Source organism: Cryptomeria japonica, chromosome 3, assembly GCF_030272615.1.
Source record: "Cryptomeria japonica chromosome 3, Sugi_1.0, whole genome shotgun sequence".
In the NCBI taxonomy this organism is placed as follows: Eukaryota; Viridiplantae; Streptophyta; class Pinopsida; order Cupressales; family Cupressaceae; genus Cryptomeria; species Cryptomeria japonica.
In genome coordinates, this window is record NC_081407.1 from 60,773,061 (window position 1) to 60,788,118 (window position 15,058).

Sequence of the window (15,058 nt, forward strand, 5' to 3'; positions counted from 1 at the left end):
ATTTTTATGATTTTAAGAATTATAGTATTTATTTAATTAATAATTTTGCAAGGATTATTTAATTAATTATTGATTTTTTTTATTTTTTATTTTTCAATAAAAGTGGGCAAGCCACTAAACTTTTTAATTAAATTTAATAATTTTTACAATGGGTTCAAAAGGCATACCGACAAGAAAGAACCCGCAAGAAAACCTCCGGTTATCACCTTAAATAAAAACCAAAAACTACCCTTAGAAAATAGTTGTTACATATCCAGATGATCCATATACCCACCAAAACCCTTATAATTTGAACTATACAAAGAGGTCGCATAGGACATATCTAGATACAAAACCAGCTAGTTACAAAATGAAGAGTTGGATATCAAAAAATAACTCCTCAAGAAGATCATGCAGAAACACCAAAGAGCCCATATACTTTCCCCAATTGGGGAGCATCAACTAGATACAAAATGAAGAGAAGGATACCTTAAAAAATCTCCTCAAAAAGATCATACAGAGACACCAAGGAGCCCATAACCATATTTGCATAAAAAACAAACCACACCACCAAGGAGCCCATAGCCATATCTGCATCAAAAAACATACCACAACTCCAAAATATAGTAATTAGACATGTAAAAACCAAGAGCTAGTGCCTTCAACAGGAAGATCATGGTTTGCATCCGGAGGAGGAACAACCCTGAGAGGGAATTCCAACCAAGCAGGAGCAAAGAATAAAAAACTCAAAGAAAGTAACAAATGCAAAGCCTCAAAAACAACCCAAGCTTTGTCCACAAACTGAGCAGGAACCCGATACAAAAGAAAATCCATAGAAGCCCTTGTATCATCCATGGTGTCACATATCAGCCCCATTCTTAATTATTGATTATTGATTATAGTCTAAATATTAATTATTATTTAATATTGGAAGTATTAAATTGTTTAATGGTTGATTTATTTAATTATGTTTTCTATTGGTGAGTATTTACTTAAGAATAACTATAGTTCATAATGTATTAAATAATAATTCCTATAGGGCTATAGTTTAAAAAGTAATATTTATTTGGTTGTATGGTAATTATATCTTGGGATATTAAAATATATTTATCCCACCTACTTATAATATATGTTAATATTTCCTACCTACCCTATTCTCCTATAGGAGGATTTTATTTTAGGGAAACCATAGGATACGGGAAAAATATTCCAAAATGGAATTATCCTATTGGTTGGTTTTCTAGGGTTTCTTGTTTATTGTTTCTTTTAATGGATTCCCTATGACTATTCATGGGTTCCATTCTTTGGCTTTGAATTCTTAATGAAGTGATTGGATTGGATTGGATTTGGAAGATATTCGGGTTTAGATTTGGATTGCAAAAATTATGGGCTCTCCTTCAGCTACCTACCATCACACGGGTTGCAAGTTGGAGGCTATACCCTTGTTGTTTATCTTTGTTTTCATTGTCTACAAGTGTTTAATCCATGAATGTTTTGTGTGGGGAATAAGGAAATAGTTCATTTTATTCTCTTTAGTCTTGTTAGATTTGGAATGGGAAGCCATGGGATTCTAGTTTCTTTTGCTTGGTTTATAGTTTTGAAAATAATGCTTCACGTGCGTTGCCATGAATGTATGACATGAGGAATGTCTTGAAAATTTTGTATATATCTTTGTATTAATTATATTATTATATTTATATTTTTTATTAAGGATATTTTATCCTTGTAGATAATTTTTTATGGAGATTCTAAAATTTGGGAAAGAGGAGAGTCTTTGTGAGCTCCCAGTTTGGCTCTGCCGTAAGGGAGACTCGCGTGACTTTTCTCCTTCTCATTTTCACTCATACTCTTGTGTATGGTTGTTATTTGATATGTGTAATATCTTCTTAAATGTATTTGAGTCATATATTATCCTTGCTATTTTTTAGATTCAAGGTTGTTGAGTATTGTTTTAGTTTTGACTGTGCTAGAGATGTTCTTCCTCCAAAGTCTGCATTATGTTTTGAATTGGAGCTCCTAGGATGAATTTTATTATTTTATGTTGTTAATACCTTCTTAAATGTCATTTCGTACCGATTCCAACAAGTATAAATATGTCATATTTGTCTCATTATTTTTTGAGCAGTTTTGATCCTGCACTTTAGCAGTTTTCTACAAATTTACACTGTTTCAAATGCGCTAAAAGAACTTGCATGTTCACTAAAAGATAAACATATGAGCCAAAAGAATAGTCATATTTGCTAAAAGATCAGTCATTTGCACCACTTTAGTGAATGTATGCGCCAATCTATGTATTTATAGGGTTTTGTCCAGTTTGAGGTCTGTTTGATGTCAGTTGGATTTTGGGTCATACCAGATGCTTATTGAGGGCATTTATGATGTTGTCTATACACACCTAAAAATGTCTCATCAATCACACACTAATTATTCATCTAATTAATTAATTAATTCTTTAATTATTTGATTAAACTAATTATTTCTTCTGATCATCACATTCAACATTTCTAATTATTCAATTTCTATTCTCAAATCAATTTAATCAATTAATCCTCTTCTATATATTAATTAAATATTAATTATTTAATTAATTGTGATATTTTCCTTAGTTCAAAACTCTTTATTATTTAATTAAATTCTATTTTTAATGTTTAAATAATTTCATTTAAATTATTTAAATTAATTAATTATTCTTCTAATTCCCCAAATTCTAATTCTAATTAATTTCATCTAATTTCATTTCACATTTTCCCCAAATTAGAATTTCATATCATTTCAATTAATTTCATTTCTTCCAAATTAACATTTTATCAAATGTGAATTTCAGTTAATTTCATGTGCATTTCAGCATTCGAAAATCCAAATTCAAATCTAAATTGAAAATAAAAATCAAATTCAACTTCAAAATCCTATAGCACATGTTGAACATCAAACGGATTGATCGAATCAATTAAATAGTTATTTAACTCAGTTAACTCTTCAATCACCCATTTTCACTCAAAATCAACTTTTTCTGACTAATCAATCAATTCAGTCTTCTAATCCATCTAATCAGTCATCTCCCTAATCAACCCAGTCAACTGGCTAATCAATTGAGTTCACTCTTCAATCAATTGAGTTTACTCTTCAATAAATCTGAGTTAACAGACCAATCAATTGAGTTCACAGATCAATCAACACTTGAGTTATATTTCTCACCTCCTTTGTGTTGAAAATCTATAAATTCAACCTCTCTTCTCATTTCAATCTAGAATCATAGTCTTCAAACAATTGTCTAATCTATGCAGGAATCCGAGTGCAACACCTGAGAGCCACCTACAAGCACAATTTAGAGAAGCACAATGGAAGAAAAGATGCAGGATGAGCGAGTCTTTATTTGAATTCATTTCTCATTTTGTATTAATTTTCATTGATTATGTTTGATGCTTGTTAATTAGTTGAGAATTGGTGATTTGTTCTTATTTTCTAATTAGCTTAATACATATGACATTCAGGCATGAAAAAAATGTCTAATGTTGATTTATGATTGTTGAAGTCTTCATATGATTTATTTTCATGTTTTATATGCATTTTATGCCATTTGAGTTGTTTGTGTTTCCTTTCTTGTTGATGCGCCAAGAGAGAGAGATTGCAACTCTTCCAATTATGCGCCAATAAGTGGATAGGCCTTGCTGAGATTATTTGATGATTCATTTCAGATTTGATGGCATTTCTTATGGCCTTGATATGTTGATTTGGCCAAGAGGCTCATTGGTTTCAATTTTGATGGTGTAGCCTTTCATATATTTCATGCTTACGTGATGAGATTGTTGGATTCATATGGAATGTTTATGTTTTCAGATTTATGTAAGAACTTAGTTTCGTTTATGTTTCTAGAGCCTCTTGTGTTTTTTTTGTTTGGGTCCATGTAGGGTGATTTGGCTTTCATGTGATGACCGAAGTCACGAGAGATAGGCGGTTAAGTTGATAAGCCTTCCATCTAGACTGCCAGGGCACATGGAGGTTTTTCCTTATTGTTAAACAAGTGAGAACATTAATAATAAAATAATGGGTTTGGGAAAATTCATTACTCAAGATAATTAATATTTTGGACCCCTTTAATTTTCCTATGGAGGATGTTTTAGGATGGGCATGGGAAGGCCACTATGGTGGTAAGTCATACTCCCTTGGTTCTCTCATAGGGAAAATGGCTCCACATGTCTATCGGGTGATGTTATGTCATAGTGTTGTTTGGCAATATTTGGAGGATAGAATGTGATGACACTCCACTCCTACATGTGTCCCCTTGTTGAATTAATATTATGCTTGATGATTTGTTAAGCGTCTAGGAGTTTCTTATTATGATTGTTTATGCTGGTTGTATTTTCTCCATGCTTGAGAGTGTTGTTGTAATCTTGTCTTTTGGGTATCAAGTGTCAACCTAGATGTAGAGTGTGTGTTGGGACCTTGTGTCATCTCCTAGCATGGGGGGTGGTTCCTTTGGTTCCACATGGTCGGGTGGTTGGTGATTTTTACCATTGGTTTTCTCCCCTTGTTGGTGTTCTTTCTTGCATGGATGTGGATTCTTCATCATGATGGATTATGGATTCTAATGCAACAGATTTATGTATTCAGAAATCATGTTTCAAGATGTAAATTAACCTAGTAATGATCATAGGAGATGTAGTAGATGGATGAGATATTCTCTTGTTATGTAATTTGTAGTACCCCTACCGTAATCGATCTCTAACCTTGGTTTAACCTAGATTAGTTATCGTAATATTATGATTAATGTCAGATGTTGATTTTATGCATAGCTATTGATGTGGTTCTCACACTAGTTGTATGCAGGTTATTCAGTGTACCTATTTCGTGATTTTAGTATCGGACTAACGCTTTCATTAGATTTTATAAATGTATGCATGTATGATCTTTTGTTGCAGGAGATTTCAGGTGCGAAGTCGCATGAGTGCGAGGTTCGTCGTCACCTGGTTTTGCAGGTTTGAGCATACCTTTTAATCCTTAGAGTTGGATTAGGTGGTCGTAAGACCTTAGTCGACCTTAGTCGTGCTCTAGTGAGCATCGCCAGTCGTCGTCGGTAATCCCTTCTTGCTTGGGTTTGCGAGTCGTCTGTTTGGTTGACTTCCTCGGTTTGCATGTCTGGTGTGTTTGGTTAAATGGATTAAATTTGTTGAGAATTTATGCGTTAGTGCATTGATGATTAATGGATTAATTAATCTGGTTTTCGTTATGCGATTTTCGTGGTTAATGAATTGCCTATTTTAAATTGGAAGTAAAATTGAATTAAATGTCTGTTTTGAATATTTAATGCATTTTGTTTATGCTGTTGAAAAAGGAAAGTTTGGTATTTAATCGCAATAGATGTAATTACATTCTGTTGAATTATTAAATTAGAAAGATTAAATTTCGATAAAATGAGAAATCGTTTTTGGATTTAGAAAGCAAGTTATTTTGTTGTTGCATTTAGAAAATGATTAATTTTGGAGGAATTATTTGAAAATAAAAGTTTTAATTCCAAAAATAGAAATTTGGAGTCAACTCTCCCATATAACCCAAATTTGGGGAAAAAAATGGAAAAAATGGACATTTTTGGAGGATTTTGGTTGGAGAAGATTGGGGATGCAGGAAGAAGGATCTGGGCAGCTGGAGATTGGGATTCTTCAGCTGATCTTGCCAGGAACGCGAGATCAGGTAGGATCAAACTCTCAATTTTAATTTTTCGTTTGAAATGGAAATGTTCATTTTCCTCATTGCTGTTGGGCGTTGGGAAAACCCCATTGTGTTTGGAGAATTGGAATTGTTATCAAATCCCTGTGCTGGGCGTTTGTGGTAATTTCGGACTGTGTATTTGTGTTTTAAAGAAAATATATTTGTATTAAAACCGGACTGTGTGTTTTAATTAGCAAATGTATATATTTAATCGTGATTTGGGCGTTGCTTCTATTTTCGGCCTGGGCGTTTTGGTTTGTATCCGAGCTGGGCTTCGTCCTTGTTATTATTTCGGACTGTGTTTAAAATAAAATTTATTTATTTTTTTTCACTGTTTGTGCTGGGCGCGTGTGTCTTTGTTTTTAGAAACCCGTGGGGTTGGGGTTTGGAGGCAGGGAGCGGAGCTCCCCCGCACCTCCTCCCCCTTCCCCCACGCGCAGCCGCTCGTCCTCCGTTCTCCCCTTCCCTTCGCTGGTGCTTAGGCTTTGCCGCAGCACTGCGGTGGCCGCAGGGCCGCGGTGGCCGCAGGGCGCCGCGGACCTGCGAGCACCGCAGTGGCGCCGCCCTTGGGCTCCCCTGCGATTTCGTTTGGATGGCGGCTAGGGTTAGGGCACGGCCCGCCCAGCTCGCCTCCATCCTTTTTTTTTAAATGCGTTTTTTTGTGTTGTTTAAAACATAGTATATTAAATGCGTTTTTTTTTTAAAAGGAGCTTAGTTTTAATTAAATGCATTTCTTTGTTTAAATGTAGTTGTTTTAAACGAAGTTTTAAATGCGTATTCAATGTAACGTTTAGTATAAAATAAAAATAAAAAAAGAAGGAAGAAAAAAAAAAAACATATGATATTTATATCATTTAAAGGAAAGTAATTTTTAATGTCGAGCTTAATTAGTTTTAAACTGGATGAGGGTGGCATATAGTGGTAAATGATAATTAGATATGGATTTATCTTATAATGGGTTTATAAGTGAATTAATTACTCAATCCCATTTCTCGACCTATGCTCCTTTCCTGATTAAGTTTTAAAACTGTTGATTATCGCAATTGAAAATTGTTGATGATGTTAAATTTTATCGTGGAACAGATCATTTGAGTAACTGTATAGTAGTGAAATACTTATCGTTGGGTATTGAAATTAAACGATGTGCTTTTGGAAATGATTAGCTTCTTTAGTTTCTCTTTCTACATTTTTATTTCCGTAATTCGTATAATGCATCTGGAAGTGAAATTTTGAATCTGTAGAGATTGATTTTTAGTCTAGTATGTTTATGACGTTTGGGATGGAGATTAAATATCTTATTTTAATCGTTTAAACGGTTGTCTGAATTTTAATAATATGATTTGGTTAAAACTCTTTATGGCTTAAACGGCCTGTTCGATGCTTTGAACCTTAGGAGTTAGAAAACCAGGAACGACTTATCCCTTGACAAGGTAGATAACTGTAATATGTTTTAGATCATGTAGAAAACTTGATCGTTTTTAATGTTTAAATCAACTTGAGGGAATAATGTCTTTTCTGATTATTGCATTGCGAGTTTAATTACTGTATTCGCTTTAATTATGAAATGGCATGTTTTGCTTTGTAAGTAGGACCCTGTCGTACGGATGGTTTGGTGTTCCTGTTTTAGTCCTCGATTTCCGAGTTGACTGTTGTATTGTGATGTTGTCATTATTGGTCATATCCTCTTGAGTGAGTCGAATGATGATTCGTGGTTAACCTTAGTTGTCAGGTCTCTAGTTAGAGTACCGTCAGTAAGTGATTACCCTTGAGTCATGTTTGACCTGATGTTTGTATCTTCTTGAACTCCGTTCGTCTTACCATGTGTATTCCGTGGTTTGAGTTCGTCGGAGTTAGTCTAGTGTCGTATGGGAAAGTGGCTTTCGATTGGGGGCCACGCCCAAAGTGGCTGCTGGATAACCCGTCGAAAGTGAGTCTAATAAGTGATAACCTAAGTAGATTAGAATATAATCTTTAATAAAGATAATTGTGCCTCACACATGAGACGAGTGCTATCATAGATTCGACATGCTGTGAGAAGGCCTGAAATGGCAAACTACCTTCCTTGTCATCACGAGAGGATGTGTGGGTCCACATGAGGCTTGGATGGGCCGGAAGTTCGGATTAGGTTACCAGGGTTACCAGTGTATGGGCCGGGACCTATGAAGACTTGCCATGGTATCCATACCAGGTTGTGTGATGACACTTGTCCCTACGTTCGCTAGTGTGTTGTCGTTTTGTCCTGTTTTGAGTACCTTTGTGAGTCGTCCTTTGTCTCTGCCCTTGTGAGTGTCAGTTTCAGATTAGACCTTGGGTGGTGATGGCTCAGTTTATGGATGTTCTCATGGACTCTTATGTTATTAGCTTTGATTATATTCAGCTGGATCCTGTTCTTTGTAAGGATCGTTTATGTATTTATTGACCGTTGTGGTCGTTATATAGTGTTTATGTATCGCCTTGATGGCTGGATTGTATAGTGTAACCTCTTGTACTCTTAACCTTATTATTTATCCGAGGGGGTCTTGCAGTTGAGCAGACCCGGAGATGTAGCCCATTAGGGGTGAACTCCGAGATCATTATGGTGTTATGTGGTGTATTCTCTTATCTTCCTTTATTCAGCTTTATCATGTATGATTAATTTATGTTAGAATGGTTAAGTGGATAATGGAATTAACTTTAAATGCTTATATTCAGTTCTATCTTGAATGCCATGTGGATCGAATGCATAATTGGTTGAGATGCGATTTATCGTAATGCATGTGTGAAATCATCTTTTGAAATGCTATGAATTGGAACATGAATGAATGTAACTTAGAGTAATGAATCTTACTCAGTTGATGTTAAGAAATTTAATTATGCTTGGAAAGATCTCTTATGTTTATGGTGAAATCCTAGTGTATTAGAAAAGGTAGATGTATGGTTTGTAATTTTAAAATGAAAAGATCGAATGAAGTTTATGAATGGATCTTAAATGATGAATCTTGCTTGTGATTTATATTTCCATCCTTTGAAAGAAATTATCCTGATTGTGAATTATCTCGTTATTAAGATATTCAGCTTTCGGATTAATTGTGTGTGTAAAGTGTATTGTGAAAATTTAAGTAATCTCGTTGGGAAACTCTTTAGGAGTTAGTTGAAGTCTTCCGCTTTGTAATCTGAATCTTTGTTATCTTGTTGCATCTTATGTGTTGTAACTTTAAAAAAAATAAATTATTGCACTCTATTCTTGTTATTTTAGCTTATCCCTTCGGGGTTTCCTGGCGGGGCATTACATAATTCATGTATCTGTAATGGTGTATGTAATCTAGATGATGTCTTGGATTGAGGCCAATGAATGTAATATAATTGTGACATTTATAATTGATTTTATGTAATAAGATTTGAAAGAGGAAATGATTCATGTATATTTCTATTCTTGCAATGGTTTCATATTGGATAGATCTTATTCATGTTTGTATTAAGTGTTACTTGGAAAGATGTGAGAGAATGAGCCTTGTCATAGATGCCAATGTGATAATGAAAATTAGATGGTATAATGAACAAAAGTAATGATCATGGCATTAATAATATCATTCTTAAATGTGATTTTGACTCATGTTAGTGCATTGAAATGTTAGGTATACTTGCATAGCATATCAATGGTTAATTGGTAATGGCATTAGGATCTTTCATTAAGCATATAGGGTGCATTGAGGTTTAAAGAATCATATTAGGATGTAAGAATCTCATAAATGAAATGTATGTGTTAATAGGAATGTATTCCATGATATGAATTTAATGGAAGATAAGCATGTTGGTTGCATAATAAACTTAGGGATATGGATGGTTAAGGAATTGTAGGAACATTTAGAATTGGAGCTTAAAATGAACCTTAGTTATGGTATTGATCTTGCATCGATATCATGTAGTTTAAGGAATTAAAGGATTGCCTATCATAAGGAATGGAAGCATTTAGGATCATTTAATATGAAAGGAAATATTAAGTGCATTGCATATATGTAGATGATTAAAGAATGTATCAAGAATTGTATATGATTTAGTAGGAGATTAATGCTAGGATATAATGCACCAATAAATATGTAGTTGTGTATCATCTTAATGGAGATAGTAAATGATTGCATATGGGCATGATGGAATAGTAATAATTTTAAGATTAGAAATTTTTTGAATAGATGTTATTTCGTGGGTTAGAGGAAACTGAGTAATGACGTTGAGATACCCTAGGGTAGTCGAGCAATGTGTATGTTGATTGTGCTTGCATATTGATTGAATGATTATGTTTTAATGTTATGATCATGTTAATAATAATTTGATGGTTGATTATTCACATTTAATAAATGATATATAAGTTTATATTAGTTGTTAAACAAAATAAAAACAAAAAGTTGTTCCATTAGATGTTAGTTAGCTTATTTTCTCTAGTGTTTTTTGGTAGGCATTACAAGATGCATGATAGAAAGTCATAGTTGTGGTGTTCTGCATAGGGTAAATGTGATAAAGGATATAGATAACATGATGAATGTGTGAGATAATATGGCATGTATAGCATAGAATGTATTGGATACATTGCAAAATATGATGACTATAATTACATAATGTATCAGTTGCGTAACAAAATATAGCGGCTATAGTATATAAAATCTGAATTGAATAATATGATATAGCAACTATGGTACAAATGTCTTAGTTTCATAACAATATATAGTGACTACAATATAGAATATCTTGATTGCATAATAGAATATAGCAATTGTATAACTTTGGTCTGATTTTGCAAATTTGACACCTAAAGTAGTTTTTCATTTTGCATGAGTGTTTGATGGTTCAAATTTTGTAAGAATGCACACAAGACAGAAAAAATACAATGCATGTTTGATTCTTAACTTCAATATGATTAGGCTATGGCCCAAAAAAGGCAAGTGGCACTATTGGAATAGCACATATTGAAGGAACTTATCAACAAGTTGATAGGATTCCCAAAGATTCTGAGAAGGGTGGGTGAATCAGTATCTAACCGGTTTATGGATTTTCTAAACTTATCAAATGAATTGCATGCCAAAACAGTGTACCGTTAAACTAGAAATAATGCAGTAAATAAGATGAGTAAACACAACATAGAAAGCACACCATAACACAACATTTTTAACAAGGAAACCCAGTGTGGGAAAAACCTCGGTGGGATTTGAGACCCACAATATTCTCTTACTAGCCAATAAGTGAATATTACTGATACAATAGGGGCCTGCACATGCAAGAAGGCCAACAGCCTAAAGCTCACTGCTTAACTACAAAAAGGAAGTCTCACTGACTTACAAAAGTGGATTATGTAAATCCAATGTCATGTACTACTTCAGTTTAGCATCTGCTATGCCAGGTTCAATATCGGTTTAAGCTCATACAACTTCAAAACCCTAATCCAAAATTTGCCTTAATATTTGCATTTGCCTATTACATTCCTTCCATGCATTTCTTGCTTCTTACAAATGATTTACAAGATCTCATACTTATATGAGTCCTAATACAATTCACCTTGTCATCTTACAAAAATATTTTACAATTAAATACAAAATACAATAAACAAAATCCTATCGGCCAGCGTGTCGGTAATCATCTTTGCCACTGCAAATGCTGATGTTTGTGCCTGTGCCAGTGTATGCCGATGCCATAGGATTGTAAGGTTTCCAACAATGACAATACCTTTAATCACCTACAATTTCTCATTGGAGTGTGCATTTGCCAACAATCTCCCCCTTGGGCATTGATGGCAACACTCATGAGAGAAAGCCAAAAGTATATCCAAAAGTGTTGTCCAAATTTGTCTTACCAAAACTATCAATGTGTGCTCCCCCTAAGAAGCTGACCTCTTCTACCTTACTCCTTTTTCTCATCCTCTACTACTCCCCCTTTGGCATCAATGACAATTATGATCCCTGTAACTGGTGGGTTACAATTTGATAAAGATCCGCTAAAGCAACATTTAGACTATTGTAGAATCTTTCACTATCCTTTAGTGCTGCTTCAGTCCTCTGGATTGTACCAGTGAGTAAGTGCCTTTGATCTTCTGGTGTCTTAAGTCCTAGAAAAAGAGCCTCAGAAATCTCTTTTCTCAAAGAGATGAGGATATCTAGTTTAAGACCTAGTCTACACTTTAGTTCCTTTGCCTTAACCCTTAATCTCTCTTTATCGTTTTCAAATTTTTCAATTTTATCTTCAAAGTCGGTAATTTCCTATTCTACTACCGATATTGAATCTGATGAACCTATTAAATTATCAGCAATGTCATTGATTTCCTTTTGAGATCTGTTGATCTCTTTATCTATACACTCTATCAAAATGTTTGTCTTACATGTGTCTCTGTACAATTTCTTGAGGTCCAAAATTGTCTTGCCTAGTACTGGTAATAATGTATCCATATGTTCATTATTCTTCTTTACTATCTCCTCAAGGAATTTTTCCTTCTCTTTATTCATTTTCTCTCAGAAAGTTTCCTCAATGATTTGATCAATTGTTAGAAGATTGTCGGTTATGTATTTAGACAATGTGTCTAATTGTCTTAAAGAATCTTTATTCTCCATGTTACACTTGGGTGCAATCATCTTCAAAATTGGTATGGTGTCATCAATAGCCTTATATGCTAGTGCATTACAATTTGTTATTTTCTTGATTGAATCTAATAATACCTTTGTCACATTAGTTGGTCTAAATTCAGTCATGGAGGTTCTAGGTGACTGTCCAACTACCTTCACAATTTGTAATCCGCCGATGGTAGTAATAGCTTTGCTTTCCTCTTTCTCTGGAGGGCCAGTTTGTGTCTACATTTCAACTAAAACAGGTTTAGGTTTTTCAGTTGTAGCCAGTGGCATTGTCTTTGTATGTACATGTGAATGAACCTATTGCTCTACCTATTTCTTTGTATGTGTCTTTGCCTATTTCTTTGTGCTCTCTACTGATGGTTTCTCTGATGGTGCCTCTGATGATTTTACAGTGGTATCCACTGTCGGTTTTTTTGTTTGCATCTTAGTATTGTCCATTGTTGGTGACTCTGTAGATACATCACTATGTATACTAGTGGTATCTTCCTTTCCTATATCCAGGGAATCAGTTGCTTGTTATGTTTTCTATTCAGTCCCAATTTCAATGTTTCCAACTATATTCTCAATATTGTCTCAACTGTAATGTCTTCTATCAGTGGCTCAGTTGCCACATCTCTCTTCTCACTTGTTTCCTTATCAACCACAATGTTGACTTCCTATGTGTCGATATTAATTGTGTACAACACCTCTGAGTCAGGATTTGTGTCCTCGCATGGTGTTTCCATACCCTCTATTACTTGTGGTGTATCAACATTTTGTGTCGGTGGAGTATCAGAAGGAGGTAGGGGAAAGTTATCTATTATCTTTATGCTTGGAGGACCACCTGCCTTACCTTTACCCTTATCTTTGTCCTTTTGGTAGACTTTAAAAGTCTTTGGTCTCTTAAGTTCTTCTTGTTTCTCTTTCTTAACAAAGAATATATCCCACTTGTTTGTAGTTTCTTTTGATATCTCATTAACTCTACCTTCCATTAGTGCTACATGTCGGTGATCGGTTGAAAATACTATCCAGTTAGCCTCGCTTATCAGTTCATCAATTTCTTCTGTTGAATTCACTAGGTGAACTACAAGTAGTTTCTCTACCTTCATCTTTTCATCCAATTCAACAATTGCTGCTCTCCTTGCTTCTAACCTTCTATACAACTCATTGGCTAAATCATCAACAACCTCAATAAAAAATTTCTTGTAGATGTCCAAGTGTAGGATAACGCTGTTTTCTATGATTTCCTTTTCATCACTATTAAAAGTATCATACAACTTGCTAATGTTTGGTAAGTTACCATTTCCAATTATCTGATTCAAAATGTTGTCAAGTGGAGGAACAACTTGTTTTTCTTTCCTTTTCTTTGGTGTCAACTTCTTTGCTGGAGGACTAACTACTTGTTGTTTTTGTCTTGTTCTCTTAGGTGTAGGAGCGGATACCGGTGAAGCTTTCATTTTCCTTACTACCCTTTTGAACTTTGCTGGTATTTCACTATTAGAGGAGGTAGAAACTAGTGAAAGATGTGTTTCTAGCTATAATCCTTCCAAGTCACTCTCCTTAATACCAGTTTTATTCAATATGTCTTCCTTGATTGCTTTAGCCTGCATTGTTCCTTATCTAACTATCTATTCATTTTTCTTTATTCTTTTTTGAGATTGAATACTGCTTTCAATTGTTTCCGCATTTCCAAATACTTTTTGTTGTTGGTTCTTTAGGAGATTCTAGGAGGGATTTTACATAAGTTTCAATTATGTTCTCATCTGCCTCATATCCCATTTTTGTAACCCAAGTAGTCCTTGGGACTAGTGCCTCCATCCAAATCTCATCCTTCTTTATTACAAAGCATATCTCTTTTGGATATTTATCAATAATAGCTTGAGATAGCCTTATCCTTGTTTTCATTTTAACCTTTAATACCTAAAAATGTTCATTTATGTTCTTTTCCCTATCATCTCCCATGTTGTTTAGAATGTCCAGTAGTTGTTTTCCTACCGATATGTCAAAACCAAAATCCTTTCTATCAATATCGGGTACTTCCTTGGTAATATACAACATTAAACACATAAGTAAGTTGCCAAATTTGAAAGTCCCTTTCTTGTCCCCTTTGATTTTCTTTAGATTGTCTATCAATTCATCTTGCAACCATTCGCATATGTCAATTTTTGCATTGTTGTTTACCATGTCATAAGCACTTTTGATACATAAGCTAGAAACAAAGTTTAGTCTATTGGCATGTGTAACTTTGTATCCAAGAATCATGTTGATGAGCCTTACATTGATGTCCTTTACATTATTTACTCTCAAGGATCTCTTGTCAAAGGTTGAGCTGGTTAGGGTCATTACTGTGTTATTTGGAACCTTTTTAGTCTTATCAGGCCTACTACCAATGGAAGGTAAGCCTGTCACTTCCCTAACTACTTCTTTGGTTATCTTGTGAATTGAATCCAACCAAAAGAACTCCCCGTGAACTCTACTTAACACAATCCTTATAACATCCTTTGGAAAATCAGGAATACTAAGAATTTCCACAAAACCTAGGGTTTCAACTATCTTATGTTCTGGTTTAACATTTCCATTTACATCACATATAATAGTCTTGTACATGTTTTTAATTTCATCATCTCCTAGTTCTTCTATATGACAATGTATGTAGATTCTAGGATCCTCAACATATACAACTCCTTTAGGTATTTTTGAGAATGCTCCTAGGGTATCATCTTTCTTCTCAATTTTAGGAATAATCTTAAATACGAGTCTAGGGCGCTTAACAACTTCAATTACAGTAGGGTTTGCAATGAATT